This window comes from Papaver somniferum, chromosome 8 (assembly GCF_003573695.1).
Source record: "Papaver somniferum cultivar HN1 chromosome 8, ASM357369v1, whole genome shotgun sequence".
NCBI classification, from domain to species: Eukaryota; Viridiplantae; Streptophyta; class Magnoliopsida; order Ranunculales; family Papaveraceae; genus Papaver; species Papaver somniferum.
The window spans coordinates 111494888-111508404 of NC_039365.1; the positions used below are offsets into that span (position 1 = coordinate 111494888).

At 38.7% G+C, this 13517-nt stretch overlaps 1 pseudogene; it reads left to right on the top strand.

Annotated features, from left to right (window-relative positions):
* Positions 1–12352: 12352 nt before the first annotated feature.
* Positions 12353–12452, top strand: LOC113307071 (annotated as a pseudogene).
* Positions 12453–13517: the final 1065 nt, after the last annotated feature.

Here is a 13517-nt window from a genome sequence, read left to right on the forward strand (position 1 = left end):
TCTTGCAACTTCACCTACGCTTCTCTGCTCTGATTCTATCGACCCCAAACTCTAGACAACCCTTCTCTGAGTCCCGTAGCTTCTTTTTATACACCACATAGTCCTAAAATCCGAGAATAACTCTTTTTTTTTTCTTCTCCTCAAGTCTCGGTCTATTTTTCTTCTTTCCTTTCCTTCCACGCGTCTTTGGATTACTCAAACCTTCCCAAATATAGAGTAAAATATCTCGAGAATATATCCTCACTTAACTTCACACATACCTTCCTTTTAATCAACAGGAATTCCCGAAAATGTGGTAACTTCCCTGTTTTATCGAAACCTAGTTGAAAACTTGCTTCTTTTCCTCATACGCGGCCTCTGAGTTGTTGCAATTCTTAGCAGGATGTAGTGAAATATTCAGAGGGGATCTTCTTTCCTTTTCTAAACGTAACTTCCAATTATAGAAAGAGAAAAATACCCGAAAATTTTCACCTCCCTGTTTAATCGTGCAAGACATCAAACCTTCCATTCTTTACGTTTCCAAACAACTAACTTTCCTGTTTCGATGTACTGGATCATTCCCAGTCCATATCCAAATAGAAAGTCCACTAAATTCTCGTCCAAACCTCTTCCCAAATCTTCCAGCGAAGCTCCGAGTATATTTCCGACACTGTCTTGCTTCAAATCGATTATCTATCCCAGCTTCACCGAATTTATTAACTATACCTTTCATGTTAAGCCAAACCAGGCCCATACAAGAAGTTTTTGCGATTGAATCTCTCTATAACCTCTCCAAAAATCAAACCCTAATTTCTTCCCGTGAAAATCCATTTTTTCCGCCTATTTTGAGAATTCAAATCGTGAAGAAGAAGGGTGTCCCCCTAATCCACTGCTGGGGTGCGAATATCAAGTGGTGGTGAGTAGTAAAGAGGATATCACTTATCAATTGGGTGCCCCTTAGTAATTTCGGTACCTCTTATCCAAAATGGGGGTCTGTATAGTAATTTTCTCCCACAAGCGCAAAAACCACGATTCGTGCCAATTTCGCCGCAAAACCTTATTTCTCCAAAAACACCTACAAAGACACAAAATGCCAAAATAAGTACATAAATGGGTACTAACAACATATGAAATTCAGACCAAAATAGACACATAAATTGATGCTGTCAACGGGTCCGGGTCCTCCCGGGTATCAATGGATCCGGACCCGGACCCTATTTATAAAAGTCGGGTCCGGTTACTAGCGGTTCCGGGTCCGGTTCCTAAATTAGTGGACCCAGAACCGACCCGTTTAAAATCCCGGGTACCCATCGGTTCCGGGTACCCGTTGGGTATTAAGAAAACACACATAAAAGTTCAAAATTTTGATGTCTTTCCCTTTTTTTTGCTTGAATCAAACTTATTTCTATAAAAATTTGGTATTATTTCTTTATTAATGTACTAAATAAAGATTAAATGTAAGAAGAAATGAAAAATGAGAAGAAAAATTCAAAACCAAACTAGCAAAATACTTGTAATTTTGTTAAAAAGAGGGATAAAAGAATGAATAACCGGGTACCCATCGGGTATTACCCGCGGGTAATTACCCGTCGGGTCCTAACTTGTTAATGGGTCCAATTTTGGGACCCGGAACCGGACCCTATTCGCTCGGGTCCGGTTCTGGTTCCGGGTAACGGGTACCCATTGACATCCCTAACATAAATGCGTCTATCAAACACCCCCAAACTTATTATTTGCTAGTCCCGAGCAAATCAAATATATAAAATAAAATCCTAACTCACTGTCGCAGGCATCGTCGATTGCATTTAGCGTATGCAATAAGCCTTTAAACCCCTAGGTGTCTCTAGTGGCGGAGTGTTGTCTCCGGAGGGCTTACCAGAGGTATACCCACAAAACCTTAATACTCCAAACCCTAGCTATCTACACAGAATCTTGGAAGGCACTAAAGAATATCCTTGGTTGGCATACTTATTGACTACAGGAGGAAGTACCGTGTTGCGAAATTCCAATTGTTGTACACGAGTTCACACTCAAGCATACTAAAATTCATATAAAGTGACAGAGCTCTACTCAGATAGTCGCATCCAAACTCAGAATCAAACAAATCACATGGATAGATTAAGAAGATGGATATAGAAAAACATAGATGGTTTTGATGTTGACTAAAGTGAACGGTGTTTCTCATATCTGTCTGAAGGCCTTCGCCAAAATGAACCTATCATAATGGACTGAGATACCGGTCTGACTAATATCAACACAACTGGCAAATACAAGGGAACCAGTGGTCGATAAACCTAACTCTAGGTCAATACAACTGGCATTTACAAGGGCACCAGTGGTCGACTTTATTGAATTTATTCCGGTTGGTTTGATGGTCTGATCTCAATTTTTTTTTATTTTTTTTGGTATCTCAGTCACTCTGTTTCACCCTAGAAATGGTAACAACTTGAATCGTGTGCCCCACCAAATCACTTAAAAAAATAAAAACATAAGGATTAGGATTCAACGAGATATGGCGAAACTACCATGTTTTTTTTTAATTATAACACCTGAGCTCTGTGCTTTTATGAATAGACTCTTTAGATGTTTCCATCTAATCAGATTGGTTCCTCAACTCCTACAACCGATGTTCCCATCCAGTTAGATTGGTCAGTGCCATCCTTAATAAACATAAATTTCTAGGCTTGGAAATGTGTGTAAAATAAGAGAATAAGAAGCCTACATGGTTATACCGCAAGTGCACGGTGTCGTGATGTAGTGTGTGCAAGTGCGAGTCGATCCACAGAGACTTGTGCGTGTAAGTTGAAGTTTCCTAAACTATTCTAAACTAAGCAGTGACAGTAAACAAGAATGTGAACTTCAGTGGCAGTGAGCCAAAGGCAGTGATAAAGAAACAAAGGCGGTGAGCCAAAGAACACAGAGTGTAAACACTAAGAATGAAGGTACTAGGGCAGTGAATCCACCACTAACTTATACTAGTTATTCTACTAGTGATCCTAACCTTGTCCTTATAGTTGATAACAGGGGAGATGCAAGTCTTGTGTGTATCTAAGGTAACTCCTATATGAATAAATCAATCACAACAGCTAAGGTATCTTATCCAAAGCATCAACTGTCTGTTTAAGGCACAGCTGATCAAAGGGTCAAGATGTGTAATGAATCATGAGCTGCAGTTCTACAACACTGGAGTGTTCTAACTACAATGGATGCATGACATTCACTATGAAAGGCTAGTGTTGAAGCCCTAAGACTGAGTTTCAATTTAAACATTTAAGCAAAACAAGATTAATGCTATTAGCATGAATAATAAGTAACAAACTAGAGCTTCATCTAAACCCTAGCAGATGGAATTAAAACATCATGAACATAATTGACAGTGCAAAACAATTGAAAATAACACAGTTGAGGAACTGGCTAGTCCAGTCCTCTTGGGTGAAGCTCTGGCTAGCCCAGGCATGGTTACAACACACACCCAGACATCATATTTATACCCAATTTATCAATTTACGGTTTCCCCAAATTCCCAAATTCAACAGTTGAAATTAGGGTTCGACTTTACCTAATTTGACGTGACAAATCACTCAAGAAGGTCGACCCATTTCTTCCCTGACTCTTCTGCTCCTCTCCATGCCTTCCAATTGCGTTTCTAACTCGACCTAATTCATAAATCTCTCACCTAAGGTTTCAGAGATAGAAAAGAGGAGAGATTGATGAAATAGATGGGTAGAAGGCTAGGGTAATGATGGGTTTTGGTTGTTAGAGTGGTAGGATGGTGATGGTAGCTGTGGCAAGTGGTTGAGGCAGTGGAGAAGGTGGTGGAAGGGAGTGGTGGTTCTGCAGAGGTGAGGGAGAAGATGAGATCGATGGTTTTGGGAAGAAGGGAGTGTTTGGTTTGCTGCTCGACTTGGGATGTAGGTGTTTGGTACTATGGTGTGTGTCGGGGACAACAAATGTTGATGCACAGCGAGGATGAGACGTGGGATGTGGAGATGGTGGATCGATCTAACGGCGAGATGGAAGGAAGCGAGGAGCGACCATTGGATGCGGAAGTACAACGAAATTGACGGCTCAAGATGGAGTTAGGTGTATAGTGTTTGACAGGAGCTTCAGATTTTGATGCACTATGATGAAGCGACCGTAGGATGATGAGATGATCCAATCTGACGGCTGAAGATGAAGGCGGGTATGGATATTGGAAATGGGTTTGGGTGAGGGGTTTGGGCCTTGGGTATGCCAAGCCCATATATTCTTTAAGAACAATTCTTCCTCTTCAAGCCCAGTTCTATCCTTTTGGTCTTGCGCACAACATTCTTCGCGGCTTCCTTGTGTGATTCCTTTTGGCTTCCACCACTTTTCTGCTCTTTTTGCTCTGTAATTCATCCAAACTTTATTTACAACCTAAAAATGCAAAATTAATTAATAAAAATATTTATTCTTGAAAACAATGAAAATACAGAATATGGGATAAAATGTAGAATTAATGCACAAAAGATGAGTTAAATGCCAAGAACAATATATAGAAATATGCACTTTTTAGCACTCATCAAATACCCCCAAACCTGAATTTTACTTGTCCTCAAGTAAAACAAAACTAAGGAAATCCTACCTATACCACTGTCACTGGTCTCTCGATTGCATTTAGCGAATGCAATAAGCCTTTTAAACCACTAAGTGTCCCTAGTGGACGAGTTGAAGTCTCGTGAAGGTTTGCTTAGAACGTACCTACAAAGTTCTAGGACAAAATATAAGCTCAGATTCCATGAAATGTGACATGTGCAAGACAGTAGAAGCTCACAGCAAAATGGAGATGTCAATCTAGCTATCAAAGGCACAATCCTAGCACTGATAACAAATAAAGACATGTGATAAGAGTGTAAAGTGTATCTACACATGTGTAAAGAAAGATCAGATGTTATGACTACTAATCACCAAGAGATAGTTTCCCAGGCTAAGAACCGAGGTCGAAATCTAGCTAGCTGTCCGGACTTTACGAGAATTGTGAATGAGTTGGAGGTATTTCACAATTACTCGCGTTGTACATCAATGGCATACACCCTTCCTTGCTTATAACACAAAAACACAAAAGATGACTCTTTACATGACTCTTATTTACATTGACTACTCTTTTTTATTTTTGGAACAAGAGAGGATGGAATTGATAAATACTTGATTTTATTTTTTTTTGATTTTTTTTTTGATATTTTTCTGAATATATACATCGTTTTTTTTTTTTTTGAGAGCATTATTTGCAACATGGTAACTCTTTTGATACATAAGCAAAAATAAACAAAAAAATTACATGACACTTTGCAAGAGGTAGCCCTTTTTGATGCACCCAGTTAAATTCGATGGTTGTCTTTCTTAATGTAACCTCCACCTTCTATCCCAACCAACCAAAGAACAAGCTAGTCAAGTTTCGTTCAGTATTCTAAAGTGATTGGCAACTAAAACTTCCGATAGAACACCTCAAGGATGAGGCTATACATGTATTGGTAGATCGTGTGCGTGCAAGTTTCTTATCACTATGTGAATTGTGCTAGAATCAGGGTGCCTAAATATCTAGACTAAGAATCCTTATGTTTACATACATGCACAAGAGTCAACATTTCAAGGTAAATGAGCTCCATTTTTATGTTTTTATCATTTTCTATTTTTTTTTTATTTTCATTTTTCATTTTTCATTTTTTTTTTCAAAAAGAAAGAGTTCTATTTTTCGATTATAGCATGTTATCAAAGTATCTACTTTTCACCCCCAAACCTAAACTAAACATTGTCCTCAATGTTTCAAAATATAAACATGATTATAACACATACCATGAGAACGATGCTAAGTGTAGAAAAAGTAAAGAGATTACCGGATATTGGCGAAAGCAAGTTTTGAACTCCATTATTCAAGGCAAAACCCAACAGTAACTCAACTGAATTCACATTGGGTTAGCACAATATATACAAGAAACATATGATTCCACTAAACATTACCTACCAGATTATATACAAACAATTCACTATATACATACAGTCTAAAGAGTTGAGGATCAACCCAAAAGACAAAGTGTTGAAACATAGGCGGTTTCAAAACACTAAAATTGGACTGAAATGAGAGCGAGAGTGAAAAACCGGATGAATCACCCCCAAACCTGTAATTTTCAGCAGGTTTACTTTTAAGAACAAAATCTTTCCATTTTAGGGGTGCAGGATTCAAAAGGTCTAATTCAAAATGGACTTTTTGCGGGATGGGAAAAGAAATGTATTCCAATTGTGGCTCCTTAAAAGTATTGTATTTTGATGCAAAATAGTCCAAAAGGACTTGGGAGACACACAGTTCCAATCCTAGATTAGGAATTTTCTGAAAAGTTGGTTTAAAAATTTTGTTACAAACCAAATCTGGGTTGGGTGGAATAATCTCAATCTGTGATTTGGGTAAGAAAGTAGGTACTTCTAAATTGTTTTCATGGATAAGATCAATAGTACCAACACTTACTTTCCCTAAATCAGAAATGGGTAAATCATGCTCACATTCATCGAACAAAACATCAAGACCTAAATCGGTATCATGATTGTCCGAAGTACTCAAATCAACACCAGAAGAAAAAACATTTTGTGACTTAGGCAAGGAATCAGACACATCAAATTCATTTTCATGCATAATAACATTAGTGTCTACAGAAGATTCAACTTCTCCTATGTCATGTTCATCTTCACAGAATAATTGGACGAATCCCATGTCAATATCAAAATCATATGAATTACAATGAGTATTAGAAAAAACAACATTCATGAAGGTCGAGGGCGGGAAGCCATATGTTATTGAACCAACAGGTTCCACAATATTTTCATTTTCTTCTAACATATCATCATAATCATCATAATCATCATCATGGTAGCATGCATATTGGTCCTCATTAACAGCGGTGGTGTCCTTAGTCAATTCATGTTCCTCTAAATTAGGTTCATATTCAACATCATTTACATGAATGGGACTAGACACTTCATTAGGGACAACATACATTTCCTCATGAATTTCCTCCTTTTGTAGGTGATGCAAAATCTGATCTAAATGCGCCTGAATTCGTGATATAGATCTAGCAGAAATTTGTTCACTGAGTCTGAGAGCTTCTATGATGGAGTCTAAATTCATGGGAGTACAAAATTCTTCATGTTCAAATTGTGGTGGTGATTGGTACATGTGTGCATGGTCATTGGGATCTATAAAATACTGATCGCAACCTTGGAAAGGTTGATTATGGTCCCAATGACTACTAGCCTCATAATATGTGGGCATTTCATAATTTTGATTTTCATGGTATCCTCTAGATTGCCTAAATTCATGCAAAATATCACAATATTCATCCGGGTGGTCTAAACCACCACAAAAGGTACAAGCATGCATTTCAGGTTGGCTAGGTTGATACATGTATGAATAGTCATTAGGGTTTGCAAATTGAGGCTCATGACCTTGAAAAGGTTCATAATAATAATCCCTATAACTATTGACATTATGGAATGGGGGAGGATCACAATGTGAATCTGGCCCGTAAGCAAGTTCTCTAAGTGTTCTGTTTCCACTGCCCGAAGCAGACCAAAATCCAGACATGTTTTGTTTAACAACCACACAAATCACAAAGAAGCAAGGCCCATACTTTGAGAAAAAAGGTAAGCCCAAAATTTTGGTTTTAGACTTTAAAGGTAAAGCCCATTTGGGAATTTTTGGTTTTAAATGGGAAATTTGGTTTTAAATGGGAGCAAAACTTTGGTTAAATGGAAGCAATTTTTGGTTTTAATGGGTTAAGAGGGGATTTTGATTCCGAAAATTTGGATTACAAGGCCCACAACTCAGTTTGAATGAAGTCCAGCAGAGAAGTTGTGAAAATTCTAGGCCCACTGTTTGGTTTTCAATGAAGCCCAGCTGAGCAATTTAGACGAAGCCCAGCAGATTAATTTTAAACAGAAGCCCAAAGTTCAGTTTAAGTTTTAAGCCCACGGTTTAGTTACAAACTATAAGCCCACTCTTCAGTTAAACTACAAGCCCAGACTTCAGTTTGAAACAAAATTTAAACAAGCCCACAAATTTAAACAAGCCCACATAACTGTTTTGAGTTTAGGCTTACTGTTTTTAGGCTTACTCAAGCAAATGCAACAACCCAGTTGGGTCTTAGCCAAACCAATGCAGCACCACAGATTCTCCTGCTCCTTTTCTTTTCCTTTGCTTTGGCTTGGACAGCAGCACCATAGGTAGTATCACAAGCTTTTTGGCTCTCAGTGCACTGCTACTCCTTTCTCCTCCAGCTCTTTTGCCTTTGCAGCAGCAGCACCAACTACCTGACACTCACTGTGTGTGATCAGTACACAGAAAAGGCATGGAATGGTGGAAGCAAAATGAACAACTGCATAAAGCAGTGCAGTTAGAACTGCAGATGAGCAGGCAGTTTTCAGAGATAACACAATTTGTATTTGTGCAGCAGGATCAAGTTGCAGATGCAATAGAAAGGTTACAGTCTCACAGAGTGCAAATTACAAGAGTGCAGTTGGACATAAATGGAGATATTGCCAGTTACAGCACAACTCAGTTGAGATTGTCAGTTCAATTGGACTGAAACATAACTAACAAGATGCAACGGTGCAGTGGTTGACAGTATACCATTTCAAGTAAGCTTCAGGTGACAGAGTTACAGATGCAATATGGCCGAAATGGCTGAAATCTGAACTGTAACTGAGATTATTATCAGTTCATAGAAGCATGAGCAGAATTAAGACACAAGTGTGCTTATCAGTTCAAATGTGCACAAGACACCAATCACAGAAATAAGCCAAAAGATGCAAGCTATGTTGCCAATACAGAGCAAGATGCTAAGATGCAAGTGTAAGCAAGGATCAGATGGCACAATCTTTCAGAGGACAAGAAGGTTATAGGACACCAAATGCAGTTCACAGTGCTAGATGCAGTTGTACTGAGATGAAGTTACAGGTGCAGAACAGACTGATGTCAACTACACTAGCATGCTAGCACAGGACAAAAGTGAATAAATACAAGCTACATAATGGGACTTAAATGCAGATGCACTTGAGATGCAGAACAGATATACAAGTTACATATATGCACAGATTGAAAAACTAGTATGCAGGGCATAGGACAAAATACTGGAGAGTATGCAGTTATGCACAAAGATGCAGGTGGAGCTAAAACAAGATGGATATACGATGAAGTGATGCAGAACTACAGTTAAGTATGCAAATACAGCTAAGTTAACAGAACAACAGATGATAGAATGATGCAGCTACAGATGCTCAGAACTGAAAAAATTAAAACTACATCTAAACTATATTATCAATAGCAAGAAAACACAAAAATTAAACACATATATACAGGGTGAAAAGTTGAAAATCAGTGAAGAAGGCAAAAGAAGCAAATACACCGCTACCGAGTTCCCGGCAGCGGCGCCAAAAACTTGGTAGGCTTGGAAATGTGTGTAAAATAAGAGAATAAGAAGCCTACATGGTTATACCGCAAGTGCACGGTGTCGTGATATAGTGTGTGCAAGTGCGAGTCGATCCACAGAGACTTGTGTGTGTAAGTTGAATTTTCCTAAACTATTCTAAACTAAGCAGTGATAGTAAACAAGAATGTGAACTTCAGTGGCAGTGAGCCAAAGGCAGTGATAAAGAAACAAAGGCGGTGAGCCAAAGAACACAGTGTGTAAACACTAATAATGAAGGTACTAGGGAAGTGAATCCACCACTAACTTATACTAGTTATTCTACTAGTGATCCTAACCTTGTCCTTATAGTTGATAACAGGGGAGATGCAAGTCTTATGTGTATCTAAGGTAACTCCTATATGAATAAATCAATCACAACAGCTAAGGTATCTTCTCCAAAGCATCAACTGTCTGTTTAAGGCACAGCTGATCAAAGGGTCAAGATGTGTAATGAATCATGAGCTGCAGTTCTACAACACTGGAGTGTTCTAACTACAATGGATGCATGACATTCACTGTGAAAGGCTAGTGTTGAAGCCCTAAGACTGAGTTTCAATTTAAACATTTAATCACAACAAGATTAATGCCATTAGCATGAATAATAAGTAACAAACTAGAGATTCATATAAACCCTAGCAGATGGAATTAAAACATCATGAACATAATTGACAGTGCAAAACAATTGAAAATAACACAGTTGAGGAACTGGCTAGTCCAGTCCTCTTGGGTGAAGCTCTGGCTAGCCCAGGCATGGTTACAACACACACCCACACATCATATTTATAGCCAATTTATCAATTTACGGTTTCCCAAAATTCCCAAATTCAACAGTTGAAATTAGGGTTCGACTTTACCTAATTTGACGTGAAATTAGTCCACCCTAAAGCTTCTTTATTATCTTGAAGTACTTTTACTAGCCTCCTTTCCTGATCACTATCCAAATCGGAAGCTACAATCACAGGTAAAGTCTCAGATGGGCCTAAAAACACATACTGTCGAGTATCGGGTAGTGGTTTAAGGTCCAACTTTGGGGGCTCTTCTAAAGAAGGAATTAGGGTAGTCTCAGAAACTGGTAACGGTTCGAACCTAGCTTTCCATCTATCAGTGTCTAACACAGGGGTAGAATCTAATAGAGCATTCACTTGTTCAATAGTGCTATCGTCATCAAAATCTAAACCAAAATGGGATAGACAACTTTCTAATGGGTTTTCAAATAAAATGTTTGGTAATGACTTCTGAACTAAGGCTTCTATCATGTTCACCTCTTCAACACATGTGTCATCTAGCTCATCAGGTAGCTTACTGACATTAAAAATGTTCATCTCTATAGTCATATTACCAAAAGATAAATTCATCACACCATTTCGACAGTTAATGATCACATTCGACGTAGCTAAAAATGGGCGACCTAAAATCACAGGTATCTGGTTCTCTGGGTCAGGGACAGGTTGAGTATCTAGGACCACGAAATCCACTGGATAGATAAACTTGTCGACCTCAATAAGGACATCCTCAATAACACCTCGAGGAATTTTAACAGACCTATCAGCTAACTGCAGTGTTATCTGAGTAGGTTTCATTTCACCAAGTCCTAGCTATAAGTACACATGGTACAGAAGTAGGTTCACACTGGATCCTAAGTCAAGTAAAGCTTTTTCTACCCAGTGTTTACCTATTGTACAAGCAATGGTAGGGGAACCTGGGTCTTTGTACTTTGGAGTTGTAGTGTTTTGAATAATTGAACTTACGTGACTAGCTAAAAAGGCTTTCTTATGAACGCTAAGTTTTCGCTTTCGCGTACACATATCCTTAAGGAACTTGGCATAAGAAGGAATTTTCCTAATTGCATCTAATAAAGGAAGGTTTATGGTAACTTGCTTAAAAACCTCCAATATGTCATTAAAGTTCGATTCCTTCTTTGTTGGTACTTATAGCTGAGGAAATGGGGCTCTAGGCACAGAATCAGACCTCTCAGGAAATGAGTTGGCATCATCAGAAATTTTATCAGTTTCCTTGTCTAGTTTTCCTGAGGGGTGAACTACAATATGTTCACTATCGGGCATGGTTACCTGATTGTCTACTATTTTACCACTCCTAAGGGTTCTAATAGCATTCAATTGATTCGATGGTTTTGTACCTACTTCATGAACTCCTCTAGGGTTGGGATTAGTCTGACTAGGGAACCTACCATTATCTCTCTCACTTAAGGTCTTAGCTATTTGGCCGACTTGAAGTTCTAACTTAGCAAAGCTCTGAGCATTAGTTTGAAAATTCTGCTTAGTTTCTTGCTGAAAACTAACATGGCTATGTGCTAACATTTCCTGAGTTTTTGCTAACATCTTAATAGATTCCTCTAAGCTAGTCGTTTTATTTTCTGGGCCTGATGTATTCCTAGTGTAGCCAAAACCTTGGGGAGCATTAGAATTATTATACTGACCCTGACTCTGGCCCTTATACCATGAAAAGTTCGGATGGTTTCTCCAACCAGGATTATAGGTTTCTGAATATGGGTCAAACTTCTGACGATTATCAAACTAGTGTTATTATATAGAGCATTGGCTTGCTCTTCATTATTCTGGCCTTCCCAAAAAGGCTCCACTCTACCACTAGTGTTACCCACTTCTAAAGCTTCTAACCTTTTCGCTATAGCAACAATTTTGGCATCTGATTCATAGCCTCCTTCTACCCTATTAACATTTCCTTTGCCGAGAAGAATTGTTTTCTGGGGTCCCCTACTACTTTCCCATTGTTGGGTATTTTCGGCGACTTCATGCAAATATGTCATCGCGTCATCAACTGTTTGCTTCTCAAATCCACCAGTACACATAGATTCTACTGTGGTTGTGGTGGGATAATCTAAACCCTCATAAAGGATCTAAACTAACCTAACCTTCTCTAAACCATGATGAGGACATTGGGCTAATAAATCATTGAACCTTTCCAAATACCTATACAAAGTTTCTCCCTCCTGTTGAGAAAACGTGGAGATTTGCGTCCTAATAGACGATGTTTTGTTCCTAGGGAAAAAATTGTTCAAAAAGACAGATGTAAGTTGTTTATACGTTTCGATTGACCCGGAAGCCAAACTATATAGCCACGATTTAGCTTTATCTTTCAGGGAAAAGGGGAATAACCTAACTTCAAAGCATCATCATCTAGGTTTCTAAACCTGAGGGTACTACAAATTTCCTCAAAGTCCCTAACATGGAAATAAGGGTTTTCATTTTCTTTCCCTAAAAAGATTGGGAGCAGCTGTAAGGTCCCAGGTTTAAGTTCATAAGTTGCTTCTGTCTCAGCTAACCTGATACATGAGGGACGAGTAGTCATAGTTGGATTCAACAAAGCTTTCAAAGTTGTCATTTCTGGCGCTATCGGAGCAACATGGATTCTCTCCTCAGTCAAAGGACGTTCAAAAACAGACTCTTCAAAAGTCGTACTCTCTAGATTAAGGTAATCGAGATGCTTAGAACTACTAGGTTTCTCTTTAACAAATCTACCTAGTGCGTCTCTTTTACGTTAAGGCATACAATAGAATTTTCTAAATTGGAAGGGTAAGCAAACACAGATCAAGGCCGACTCAACCAAATCAAACCTATTGATTTCTAGCAAACAAAAAGCATGATGGCTCCACTTAGATTGTTTCTAGACCAGCTTCTAATCCTTCGAACGAGAATTCGTTACAATTTAAGAAAACCTATCTGGAATCAATCCGAGTTAAAGTAAGTTGAATAGATGCGAGGGAAGCTCGGTGGAGCTTTGATACCCAAGGCCTCACCGGTATTACAAGGCGGCGCAGTCACGCATTCAACTTACAGAAACCGTCAAGAACTTCGAAGTATGCTTAAAAGAGTAACCAATATTTTTCGAATGACTTTCCTGTTAAGCTCGTTACCCTATCGGTCTCGTTCTAGTCAAAATTTTAGGCTTAAGTTCGCGTAGGTTACGTGTTCCTAAAGCGAGCAAGAAGAGAACGGTGATGAAATCCGAACCCTTATCTTGTATGGCCAGGCCTTGCCCTTTACTAGAAAAATAAATGTCCGTATTCAGTCCTCAACATATATG